General features: G+C 44.2%; 1 protein-coding gene across 4 annotated transcripts in view; it reads right to left on the bottom strand.

Moving 5' to 3' along the window:
• LOC146861982 (phospholipid-transporting ATPase ABCA1-like) overlaps window positions 1-14045 on the bottom strand; it is a 3104259-nt gene that overhangs the window by 1024208 nt on the left and 2066006 nt on the right. The gene's annotated exons all lie outside the window — the stretch shown is intronic.

The following is a 14045-nucleotide window of genomic DNA, read 5'->3' as shown; positions in this document are numbered from 1 at the left end:
AGATGGGTGCAATAATTTCCAGACTCAATTCTTCCAGGAAAAGCAGCCCAGAAAGCCCCATCTATCAAGTGACAGCACAGGGAGCCTCCCAGACAGAGCTAGCCAACAGCTATCAACCAGCAACAACTGCACTATTAGTCACACTAAATTTCTTGAGCCGAGCCCTGCAAGCTGAACTTGCAACCAACAATGAACAGAAGAGCCTCAAGATTTTACCTATGAAATTTCATATTTAGCAACTCAAGAATAGGTAAAACTAGCAGCATCCTATATACAGACCTCCTCTGAGGAAACAGCAGGGCCTCCTTCAAAATTAATCTCAACTTGGAGAAGAATCAACAAACATACATTATTTGGTTACCACTCCTAAATACCAGGCAACTCTCAGTAAACACCCTACTGTACCAGTTTGACAAAATGGGCATGCAGTTACCACTCCTGAATTCATTAGCCGTATTTGTCTCTGGAATAGACGGGAAACTTGCGGAACTGAATAGCTTTGATCAAGAGAGCCCAAATTGACACTCAGCTGATGCAGGTAGGCGGTGCAGCCCAGTACTGGAAAAACTCACCACCCAGCCAACCATGGTGGGCAACTTATGAATGGATTCAAAGCAAACCACAAGCTGTGAAAAGACCACCATCCCTGATCAACAAAGCTTTCAACCTGGACCCACGGATAACAGTTTAACAGCATGTCAACTGACAGCCCAAGTGATGGGGAGTAGGGCGAACCAAGCCCAAGTTATAACAGAGACAAACAAGCATAGTATTATTCAATACTCACCCTCCTCTGCAGACAAACTGGATCTATCAAAAACACAACCCTGAATCTAACCAGGAAAAGGAGTCTCCACAAAAAGAACAGCGGAACACTGACCATGCCCGCTGTATCCAAAGAAGGAAAGACAGATGCAGAAAGATCGAAATTACTGATTTCTTTTGAACAGACACCACTTCCAGTATTCCCTCAAGGGAGCTACCGGAAAACAACTCAATGGCTATACGCACAGCAACGGCAGAGACTGAGGCTGGGCCCACTGGCAAAGACAGACTGACACCCCTTCAGGAGAGTGGCATCTTGGAAAGGAGACAAAGTCTCTCATAAACAACAACCATAAAAGAGGACACTCAAGCACTCCCCCTGAGGGGAGCAGAATCCATACAGTTGCGTTATGCCAATCTGCCTGCTAACTAAGGAGCTGAGGGCTCCCGGTGGATACCTAGCCCATAGGCAAAATATCAGCAATGCCACTCTTAGAACCTATGAACATCTTAAATTGGGAATCAGACATCAGGGACAACTCTAATCTGCAAACTCAGAAACACAACAGCACGTCGACTAATTATAAACCTTTCCTTAAGGAAGAGCCAGACACTAATGTCACTGCCTTTTTACCAGAATACAAATTGCAAGGGTGACAAGACATATTAAATAAGCAGAACATACTACTCCTATTAGCAGCGATCGCAGGCATGGAGCATTTAAAGTTGTCAGACCTGATGGCCATTGATTTTATTCAAACAGGACACCCATCGGGAAATGAGGCTACAAAGGCCACATGGGCAATTGTAGAGATAGACAAGAAGATTCTGCGTGATCAGGCACTCCTTAAGAATTTGGAAATAATACTGACACCTCATTATACCCCCGGTTATCCACCCCCCTGTTAAGCACCAGCCAGCCTAAAACCGGCCCACAAACCCCAAAAGTCACTTTTTGATACTAAAGAGGATGAGGAGCATCTGTCCCATAGGAAGAACCAAGCAAAATTCCCAACACAACTCAAATGCATGAACAAGTGATGCATCAACCCAAATCTGGAGTTGGCTATCCAATACAATAAATGGTGCAAATGACATTCCATGCCAAATCCCACAAGCCACCGAAAATCAACCGCTAAAATCAGGGTCACTACGTATATGCTCCTGCAACATCAATGACCTGAGTAACAAAACAACAAATGGCCATGTATTACTTTACTTACAAGCATTTAATAACATCCTGCCGCAGAAAGCTTGGTTTGAAGAACACTCATTCCACATGCAGGGCTTTGCGTGTCACCACACCCCGGCCTGCAAAGTAGCTAGGTATGGACACTCTAAAGGAGGATTTTCAATCTACACCTCAACAACAAGCATCAGTGCCACCAGGGAAGTATAGGTGAGGTCAATGGCAAAATAGAAACAAAGGCAATCAGAGCAAAGTCAGGTGACTTTAACCTACACCTGCTTGGTACTCTGGCAGACAAAGAACTTATAGCTGCCCAATCATTACAATGGGATATCCCATAACAGAGAGAGTACACAACGGGAAGGCAAAGTAAATTAGATATCCAGAACCCAGAGTGACTCCAAGGGCTAGTTGGGTGTTCCTCCTGATCTGAAGCCTTAGGGACATAACAGGATTCCAACAACCTTGCACCTGCATCTGGACTCTGCCATTTGTGATTCTACCCTGCCAAGTGGTGCCACCCCAGTCCTGGACAATTGAAAGTGGGCTTAAGGTGCTTATCAGCCTCTGTGGATTCAGCAGAACTGATGCATCTCCTCTGCTACGTTCCATAAACCTGAGCAGAACCAAAGTATTGCTGCTGCTGGTTGGCTTGGACCTGTCGCAAAGACCTGCTTTTCGGAACTGCTGCATTGCCCTGACTGCACGACGCATCCTCGGCTCAGGCCATATAGTCCCTCATCAACAACAGCCTTGACAATGGCGTTGGATAGGTCATCACAGCCTTACAGCTCTTCAGAAACGACGCATGGCCCGACTGTGTGCTGCATGCTCGATGTTGCACTTTGCATTGCAAGCCCCATCAACAGGATCCTTGACGACGACATAGGCCCTTGTATCACAGCCTCGCTGCATCTTGGACCTGACACATTGCTTTGGCAGAGAGACGCATCTTCAAAGTGGATCATCAGAATGCACCACAAACCAGGATGTAGGGTACTTTGTATAACGGGCCTAACTGGGTCCCTGTAGCTGGCCCCTGCTCCATTACAGTCACCCTGAACTTGTGACTTTGTCCTGGTCCAGTGTGGCCAGATATCCACAGTTGGCGCTTTACGCCTTTTGGGCATTATTTTTACTCAAACCTTTGAAGTTGAATATATCTCCTGTCTGACTAATTGTTTTTATTTTCTATCTAGCCTTGTTTTAATTACTAAAATTGCTCTATTTTCCTACCGTTGTTGTCGGCTCCTTTTGTAGTGTGATTTAAATGGTTACTGTTTGAAGTAGTAGTAGTAGTAGTTAATACTGTATTCGGTTCTCCAGAAACCATCAAAGTATACAAACAAAAAAGCAGTCAGAATATGTAGGTCATATATAAAAACACTACCAACTCATAACAACAATGTATATTATAGTTGCAAAATTGTATCACCCATAACAATTGCAACAGGCTTCCCAAAAATTAAAAACATTGTGTTATGTTAATATTGTTTTAAAAATACAGTAGATAAAAATGCTCTAATTGAGAGAGTATAATTCTGCATACGATGAAGAAAAATAGTCTTAAGTGCATAGTGCATATCACATTTAGAGCTGCATGGGATTTTAGAAAGATAAAATACATTACAGATGTATCCATGTAGTATTCATACATGCTGTGACTCAGGTAGTAATTTGGGAAAGACTCTTAGTACGATTATACCAAACATCAGCTAAGAAATGGCTAACTGAAAACACAATTAGGTAAGATGTGTCACATTTCAATATTACCTGAGCAACAAGATATCTGGTTTTCCCCAGCTTCAGACAGATTGGGCCTATCCATTTTCTGCTGGAGCCTAAATACCCTGAGCGAAAGAAAAAAACATGCGCCTCGGTTTTAAAGTCCAGTTCACAAGTGGGCACAGGGTAGGGGCTGGATCTTTGCTCCATTTACTAGTAAAAAATCTCAATGGGAGAATGCTCATCTGAAAGTTCATGTACCGGATCTTTGTTAAAGGTGGGGATATTGTTTCCAGAAATGGCTCGAAACAAGGTGTAATCTTGAATGCCAGGTTTTTGTTCTTCAGGGGACCATTGTCCCTAGTGCTTGCATAACTATCATGGATATAAACTCAAAAGCAGGTCTTTACACTGGCTAGGTCATCTTTATGTATGGATTCCAGACCATGCCACAATCTTGCCAAACCCAGTTTATTAAACCAATCTTGAACAAATTCACCAGAAGGGCCGATTAACTTTCATTTTGGCAGCTGCAAGCATGTTGAGCTAGGTTTTATCTTCTCAGTTCCTTCTTGCTTTCCTCATAGCAAGATTATAATTACATTTTGCAGCTATAATCCTTACTTGATTGCAATCCGTTACAGCCAGACATACCGCCAGTTTGGCATTGTTACATTCATCGTTATCCCATTCAGCCACCTTGCCCTACAAGTTTTCTTTTGATCAGTTTCCTTGTAAAAAAATACTCTGTAGCTTGTGGGAAAGCTGTTTATGGATGTTTTGTAAAGAGATGAATTTGCTAGAAACTTCTAAATAATCAGTTACTGTTTGAAGTGTTATATAAATACTTAGCACATTGATCTTGAGCTAAGCCTTACTGCTCTTTGCCAAGGTACCCAAGGGTTGAGCACAAGTTAATTTAGGGTTTGGTTGTGACTTCATCCTGGAAAGAATTGTAGTTGCTGTTTGGGAAGGGTTTTACCCCTCTCAGCCAGCAACCCAATTTCCTACACCAGCCCTGCTACCGAGCCTTGTATCATCCCATGAACCCAGCTCTACAAGAATGACTCCAAGGACTAGTTCTGGCTCCCTGTTCAGAAGCACAGTGACACAAAAGGCTCCCACTATTTTAAACCCTCAGTTGGATGCAGCCTGAGTGAGTCCTGAACCCCCAATTCATGTCCTACACGTCCTAGACACTTGGTTGTGCACTAAAGGTGCCCAGATGGCCAAAATTAAAAAATGCTGACTTAGAAAAATGTTGGTCAAAAACCGCTCTGTGAACTAAGAGGGACCAACTTGCTTTGTTTTCTATCCACCCAAGGTGCAATGCTTGTCAGCCTGACTTGTGGCTGCACCTGCTACATTCTTCTGTGCACAACTATACAATGGCACCCATAGTTATCATTTGAAACAAAATTAAGAAATATGAGAGGTTGAAATAACCTGTAGCAATGAATACTATCAGCCTACATTCGAATCTCAGACCACCATAATACTTGGGTTTTAGCCTTTATCCAATTTATTTCATGAAAATAAACAACAGTTTACTCATTTCTTACAAACAAGTGCACAGTGTCCCCAGTGAACTTAAAGAAGTGCAAAGGATTACAGTCAACAAAATTAGGGGTGTGTTTCTTTCAACAAAAAACAGTGATAATAAAAAGCCATTTCGCCTTCTCAAGGCTGTGTGTTATTTTATGCTTCTTTGTCAATAAAGTCAACAGTGTTTTTGTCCAGAAGATTAGCCAAATCTCACCAGAACAAGAAAAGTAGAGGGACCATCTTACGCTAGAGAGTTCTGGCTGTCTTGAATACATTTACTGAAGACTCATCAAAATGTTTTTGCTTAATGGGTATCACCATAAAAAGTAACAATATATTGGTAACTTACTCATGGGCAGAAGATCATGGACTAGATGTATGACCCATTTTTGCATGCGCAAACGGGTTTGCAAACCCGTTTGTGCATGTAAAAACATCATGAGCCATGTACAAAGCCTATATAGCGAGTCGCAATTTATTTGTGACTCGCTAAATAGGCTTTGCAACTTGCTATTTGAAAGGGGCGTTCCTTTCCAAATAGCAAGTCTGAAAACCATGTACTAATGTTTTGCGACTGCAATTGCGGTCGCAAAACACTCGCAATTACCACCTACTTCAAGTTTTGCAAAAATATTTTTTAAGGCAGGCAGTGCTCCCAGGGACCACTGCCTGCCCTTAAAAAATGAAACAAAAACGTTTCATTTTATTTGTTTTTTTTAATGCCGTTTTTCTTTAAGGAGAACGGGCTGCATTTTAAAAAACTGCTTTATTTTAAAGCAGTCCCAGACATGGTTGTCTGCTGAGCCCAGCAGGCCACCATCCCTGGAAGGGCCTGTCATTCCCAATGGGCTCGCAAATTGCGAGCGGTTCATTAATATTAATGAGCCTCACAATTTGCGACCTCATTGGGAATCGCAAAAAGTGTTAAACACACTGGTGTACATTTTATTTTGTGCCTCGCAAATTGCAAGGTGCAAAATAAAATGGTCGTACATCTGGCCCCATGCCCCTTGTTTCCCATTACGAAGGCATGTGGTGGTGTGAAATAGAACCGCTTCAAAGATGTGGCCGCCTGCAAAAATTGTAAGATGCAACTATTTAAAATAGGTTCATTATAACAGAGTTCATTAATGTGTAGCAAACACATTCTCACTCTCCCATACTGCATTTACATCTCAGTGGTCCAGTGAGGTGGAGCAAATGCATTCAGTTTAATCATTACTAAGTAATGACAAGTTTCAAAGAAATAAATCACTCTCCATTGCATGATCTTGATCTTTACTAGATGTGGATGAATGCAGAAAATTGTGTCTCTGGAAAGGCCACAAACATTTAACATATTTTTTCACTAGTTCCACAAGAGTCGAGTTCTCAAAACAGAAATGTAATTGACAATCAGTTATTAATTTGATATAACAGCAGTATGGAAGTTTTACTATGGTGAACTCCACCCAATGAAAATGTGTACAATTCTGGTAATCCTTAATCCTTCTGGTATCATTTTAGAATTAATCTTATAAGCATTAGTGACAAACAATGTGGGGATCATTTTAGAACTTTGTTACAAAATGATTCTGTTATACCATGGCAGTGTTTAAAGTGAATTCCTTGTCTAAAGTAACAGTCAGAGAGACAAAACCTGTGTCTTATACAGCCTATTCTGCAGCTTAAAGGGGATATTTCCAAGAATGGAATTATCTCCCCTAGTCTCTTGGAATGTAATTACATTTGCCACTGACCATCGTGTTTAATTTATGAGTTCTTCATCTCTTTGGAATCTCTGAAACATATTTATAAAACAGTGTGCTGAAGAGTCTGGAGAAGAGATGCTGACCTGTCAATTTAAAAACAAAAATATTTCATTGTCTGAGGATCGGGGAGGGCCTCGGAGCTGGTGGGGTCTCATGCCTGGAACTACCAAAGAGGCACTTTGCACCCTCCTCTTTACAACTCTACCCCAAAGCAAAGCTTACTATAGCTGATGCAGATGCCTTGGGAAGTTTTCACATCCCCTAATGGACATCAGCTGTTCAGAGCCTGAAAAGCCAAGCTGGAAATACCCTATCAGCCCCTTACTGGATGACTGTGTGAAGGGAGCGGATATTATATGACACACAATGACACCATGATAGTTGGCAGGTTTGGAGACTCTTGCATTAGCCACAAAACAATAACTCACTCTCTGTGAGTGCAAAGGATGCTTTCCATATTATAAAGGTACTCAAGATATGAGTTGATTTCAAAAAGTGGTTGTGGAGTTTGATACTTATTAGGGGTGGGTGGAATTTGCGTAATCGCGTTACGCAAATCTCTGCGAAACGGTGAAAAATCTCCGCGAACATGCAGAAATTCCGCGAACACGCGGAATTGCATGTTCGCGATGCTTTTTTCCTGTTCACAGTTGCTCTTTGTGTGCTCGGGGAGAAATATCTCGCGAACACGCATTTTGAGTACGCGAACAAGGAAAAATTTTGCGAAGCCGCGGAAAGCAGATTTTTGGGCAATTTTGCGTTCTCCGCGGAACGCGAAATTACCGAAATTCCGCAAATTCCGCAAGCGGAACGGAATTTACCGCCCAGGCCTATACTTATTAGGTGCTAGTGGTCCTATTCTCTTTACTAAGTTCAATAACAAGCCTATCACGTATTGAAAAGTGTTGTATACTAATGTTCAGAAACAGAACAACTGTTGTGACTGGTTGGGTAGATTTAAGATAAAAGTATTACCTTTATCATGTGATAAAAACTGAGGAGGATAAATCAGCATGTATACGATAACTAAGGGAGATGCTAAGGCCCTGGCAAATACCAATACATTTCTGGATGAACTATGCCTTCTGCAGTGAGTGCCTATCTCAGTCAGCCACGCAGTTTCAATGGTTTTTTTGAAAGGTAAAATAGAACAGACAACTGTGAAAAGAATTGAAATGGGCCTTGATATTGTCCCTTTGCTAACCAGAGATCTTAAACAACTTGGAAATACACAGGTCCCAAAATTGCCATGCCAGTTTTTTAAAATATAACATATATTTCCAGAGTGATTGAGCTACGGCTTTTCCCCAGTACACTCTGTGGCATAATATTAAAGGCCTTTTAAATATACTCTAGAAAGCTAAGAACACCTTGGATCCAAACAACAGGACTACTTTTGGTTGCTGAATATATGTTCACCGGAGCTATATAGAATTGCTTGTTCCAGAAATCAGCACGGGATAAGGAGTAATACAATGAACGTAGGGACATTTTATTACACAGAAATTCAGTCCGGATGCAAGGGTGAGGATTTATCTCAGAAACAGTCAGGATGTTCCCAGGTGTCACCTTCAGGTTGAGCCTCCTCCCGGGCTGAGGGAACTTCCGGGAGGGCTCCCTGCACTCTCTTCCCTCCCTCTTGGTGGCCGGCACCTTGGCCACTGTTTCAGACTTCAGATCCTGTTGGCTCCCTTTCTGGGCTGCCATGAACTGTATGATCATAGGCATCTACTCAAGTAACTCTAACATCTTCAAATGACACCTGAGCGCCACCTCTTTCTAGATATTGTGCTCTAGGTAATTTCCCAACAGTCAACATGCATGGCTGGACTCGCAACTATATTAAGGAACTCGAAAAAACAGCTAGAGTCCTGATTTGTTTACCAGGAAAAATATTTCCAGTATTTCCAGTGGCTAGGGCAGGAGTCATAGTCACCTTAGAACACTAGATCTAGTTACTTGAGATAACAATAACTACTCAACTTCTATGGTTTTGTGTTTATAAAATCTGAGCCAAACTATAATGTCCCTGTAGTCTTTGGTTTTTATGCTGAATTTCCATGGTTTTTTAATGCTTTTTCCTACCTATAACGTCCCTGTAACCTTTGCTTTTTTCAGTGAATTTCTAAATATTTTTAATACTATTTCCTAACTATAGTGTCCTTGTAACCTTTGGCTTTTTCAGTGACTTTCTATGTTTTTTAATGCCATTTTCTGACTATAGCGTCCTTGTAACCAGGGTGTGTGAGTGGGTGTGTGAGTGGTTGTGCGAGTGTGTGGTAAATGTGTCAGTGCATGTGCGACTGGCTTGTGGGTCTGTGAGTAGCTGTGTGAGTGGCTTTGTAGTTCTCTGAGTGGGTGTGTGAGTGGCTGTATGAGTGTGTACATGGGTGCATGAGTGCATCTGCAGGTCTATGAGTGAGTGTGTGAGTGGTTCACTGGGTCTATGGGCGAGTTTTTGAATGGCAGTATGAGTGTGGAAAGGGGTGTGTGAGTGTTTTTCTGGGACTCTGAGTTAGTGTGTGAGTGGCTGTATGGGTGTGTGAGTAGTTGTGTAAGTCTTTGTTTCACTGGCTGTATGGGTCTGTGAGTGTGTGTGTAAGTGGTTGCATCTGTGTATATGTTGGTGTGTGAGCAGGTGTATGAGTGCCTGTGTTGGCCTGAGAGTTGGTGTGTGAGTGCTTCTCCAGGTCTCTGAGTGGGTGTGTGAGTGGCTGTATGGGTGTGGAAGTGGTGTTCTGGGTCTCTGAGTGGGTGTGTGAGTGGCAGTATCGTTGCATGAGTGGGTATTTGAGTGGGAGTATAAATAGGTGTGTGAGTGGGTGTGTGAGACCAACTGCATGGCCCTGTGAATGGATATGTGAGTGGTTTTGTAGGTCTTTGAGTGGATAATGTGAGTGACTGTAAAGGTGTGTAAATGGGTGTGTGAGTAGTTTGGTGGGTGTGTATGTGGGTGTGTGAGTGCCTGTTTGGGTCTGGGAAAATGTGTGTGAGTGGTGTTCTAGGTCTCTGGGTGGGTGTGTGAGTGGCTGTCAGGATGTGTGAGTGGGTGTGTGAATTGTTGTGTGGGTTTGTAAATTGGTGTATTAGTGTGTGAGTGGGTGTGTGAGTACATGTGTGACTGACACTGTGGGTCTGTAAGTGGGTGTGAGAGTAGTTTATGGGGTCACTGAGTGAGTGTTTGAGTGGCTGTACAATTGTGTGAATGTATGTGTCAGTGTGTGAATTGATCAATGGGTGGTGTTCTGGGTTTCTGTGTTGGTGTGTGAGTGACAGTATGGATGCTTGAATGGGTTTATGAGAGGGTGTGTGGGTATGTATGTGTGTGTGTGAGTATGTGAGTAGGTGTGTGAGTACATATGTGGGTCTCAGAATAGGTATGGGATTGGTTCTTTGGGTCACAGAGTGGGTGTGTGAGTGGCTGTGTGGGTCTGTGAGTGGGTGTATGAGTGTTTTTGTGGATCTCTGATTTGATGCATGAGTGGCTGTATAGGTGTGTGAGTGGGTGTATGAGTGGCTGTAAAGGTGTGTGAGTCGTTGCATGGGTATGTATGTGGGTGTGTGAGTACCTATGTGAGTGCTTGTGCAGGTCTGTGTATGGGTGTGTGAGTGGTGTTTTGGGTCCCTGAGCTGCTGTACAGGTATGTGAGTGGGTATGTGGGTGGTTGAGTGATACGTGAGTGGGTGCTAGAGTACCTGTGTGGGTCTATGAATGAGTGTGTGAGTGGCTCGCTGGGTCTCTGAGTCAATGGGTAAGTGGCTGCATGGATTGAGTGAGTAGGTATGTGAGTAGTTGTTTGAGTGTGTAAGTGGGTGTGTGATTGAGTGGGTGAATTTTTTCTAATTGGAATCTAGATCTGGAGATCCACCATGTATTCACACAAGAGGCTACACTGAGTCCTGCAATAGATGTACGGATCCTCGCACACCCCAAAACAAACATATTTGTATAATTTCTTGCCCATGAGGGGTCCCTCACAGATACCATTAACAGACCCATGGGAACAGGATACAACTATCCTGACCCCATATATACTATTTAAACTTTATCCCCCCCCCCACCACCAGGAGCCATGCCCCGATTAACAAAATGATACCCACAACCTTTCTCTCAGGTTGCGGCCAGTCAATCACTGCATTGCTGTTGCCTTGTGGATCTGCATATCCTCCATGGTTGATCCATGTCTCTATATATGCATACATCTTTTTTCTTTATTAACTCCAAAACTACTGAAAGTTTTACACCAAATTAAAAAAGCACTCTTACAGCCAAAATAGGTTAAATTTTGTTTAGCAGTTTGGGCTGTAGTTGTGTCTAAGATACCTGTTGGAAAATTAATGGGGAACACATATTTTTGGGCCTCCCTCTTTCTTGGCACCACATGATTAATTACTCCAAAACTTTCCAGACAGCAGCTGAAATGAGTGGCTAACTGATCTTTAAAAACACTTTTCTTTGAGGACTCGTCAAACAGCACCAGGGCACCCACCCTTAAGTGTCAGTGCACCGGGGGATGGGTCCGGGGCTGAAATTGGCTCAGGGAGGGGGGCCACATCCCCTCCTGAAGAACAGCAGGGAAGGGGTCCCCAGAGCCTAAATAGGCCTGTGGTAGAGGGTTGCATGCCTCCTTCTCCCTGAAAATCATGGCAGGGCACCCAGGGACAGGTCCCCAGGTCAGGACAATGTTATTCTGAAAAATAAAATGTTTATAAACCAACTTTATTACCATTGTATTTTTCAATTCTGGGGCATTTTAACCAGTTGAGTGGCACCCAAGTTAAAATGACTGTTCTTGCTGTTCTGGTGTGCCAGTATATTAAGTGCAGATAGAACGTTTCAAATGCATCACTCACAGTGACCCCTTCCTCCTTCCTTCAATATTCACTACCCGTCATATTTCTTTATGGTAGTGGCATGCACGGAGAGGCAAGTATGCAGGGGCGTTTTCTAAAGTGAGTTAATGCAAGGTAAATTAAGACACATTCATCAGTTTTGTTCATATAAATAAATATAGGGCGCCAGGATCAAAATTAAGGTACTCTATTTTTTTGTTATTTTGATATTAGAGTTTTATATAGACCCGAAGATATCAGGTATCAGAGCGCTTTACATGAGCACCAGTTTAATTACACAAGGACACATTAATTTTTTTGTTAGGCACGGGGAGATTAAGTGATTTGCCCAGAATCCCAGGATGTTGAACATCGTTGCCGCGACTTGAACCCGGTTCCCCTAGCTTCAAGGTCGACTGCTCTAGCTGTAAGTCTACATCCTCTCCCCCAGGGGGGCAGAAAGCCCACTAGATACCAGGGATTTTTTTCCATTGTAAATAGATGTGGGGTCTGCCCAAGATGGGAATGCCAATGTCCCCACCCCCGCAAAATGACAGTCTTTCTGCCGCCCTAGGGGGCAGATAGGGGCAGTAGCCCACTAGACATTAAGGATTTTTATTTTCATTGAATTTAGGGGTGGGGGCTGCCCAAGATGGGCATGCCAATGTCCCCACCCCTGCAAAATGACAGACTTTCTGCCGCCCTAGGGGGCAGATAGGGGCAGTAGCCCACTAGACATTAAGGATTTTTATTTTCATTCAATTTAGGGGGGGGGCTGCCCAAGATGGGCATTCCAATGCCCCCAACTCCCCTGCAAAATTCCAGTCTTTCTTCCCCCCCCCCGTGGGGGGCCCAGAAAGCTCACTAGATACCATGGATTTTTTTTCTTTGCAAGTAGGGGCGAGGGCTGCCCAAGATAGGCATGCCAATGTCCCCACCCCCGCAAAATTACTGTCTTTCTGGCCCCCCCAGTGGGGGCAGAAAGCGCAATAGAAGCCAGGGATTTTTTTCATTGAATTTAGGGGTGGGGGCAGCCCAAGATGGGCATGCAAATGCCCCCACCCCCTGCAAAATTCTAGTCTTTTTGCCCTCCCTGGGGGCAGTAGCCTCCAATATACCCCCCCCCCGGACAGAAGGCTCACTAGATACCATGGATTTTTTTTCTTTGCAAGTAGGGGCGAGGGCTGCCCAAGATAGGCATGCCAATGTCCCCACCCACGCAAAATTACTGTCTCTCTGGCCCCCCCAGTGGGGGCAGAAAGCCCAATAGAAGCCAGGGATTTTTTTAATTGAATTTAGGGGTGGGGGCAGCCCAAGATGGGCATGCAAATGCCCCCACCCCCTGCAAAATTCTAGTCTTTCTGCCCTCCCTGGGGGCAGTAGCCCCCAATATACCCCCCGGGGACAGAAAGCCTACTAGATACGAGTGATTTTTTTCACTGCAATTAGGGGCGGGGGCTGCCCAAAATAGGCATGCCAATGCCCCCACCCCCTCAAAATTGCAGTCTTTTTGCTCCCCCGGGGGCAGATAGGGCAGTAGTCTCAAATCTGCACCCCTAGGGGAGCAGAAAGCCCACTTGACGCCAGGGATTTCGGGGTGGAGGCTGCTCCTGATGGGCATGCCAATGTCCCCCACCCCACAATAATTCCAGCCTTTCTGCCCCCCTGGGGAAGCAGAAAACCCAATAGATGCCAGGGATGTTTTTTAAAATTGGATGTATTGGTGGGAGCTTCCCGAGATGGGCATGCCAATGCCCCCACCCCTGCAAAATGCCACAGTCTTTCTGCCACCCCTGGAAGGCAGATTGGGCGGTGGCCCCCGATCTGCCCCCCCCCCGGGATGGTAGAAAGTCCACTAGATGCCAGGGAATATTTTTCCACTGTTTTTAGGCCTGGGATAGTTTTTTATGCATAGGGGTGGGGGCTGCCCATATTGGGCATGCCAATGCTGCCAACCCCAAAAAATAATTCCACAGCCTTTCTGTCTCCCCGGGGAAGCAGAGAGCACTCTAGGCACCAGGATTTTTTTTTGTATCTTGTGGTGGGGGCTGCCCAAAATGAGCAGGCTAATGCCCCCCCCCCAAAAAAAAAATCCCACTGTCTTTTTGCCTCCCCAGGAGGCAGATGGGGCAATAGCCACTGATCTGCTCCCCAGGGGGACAGAAAGCCTCCCAGGGTTTGTTATTTTATATGTAGAGGTGGTGGCTGCCCAAAATGGGCATGCCAAAACCTCCACC

This window comes from Triturus cristatus, chromosome 2_2 (genome assembly GCF_964204655.1).
Source record: "Triturus cristatus chromosome 2_2, aTriCri1.1, whole genome shotgun sequence".
Lineage (NCBI taxonomy): Eukaryota > Metazoa > Chordata > Amphibia > Caudata > Salamandridae > Triturus > Triturus cristatus.
This window is presented reverse-complemented; position numbering and strand designations above follow the sequence as displayed.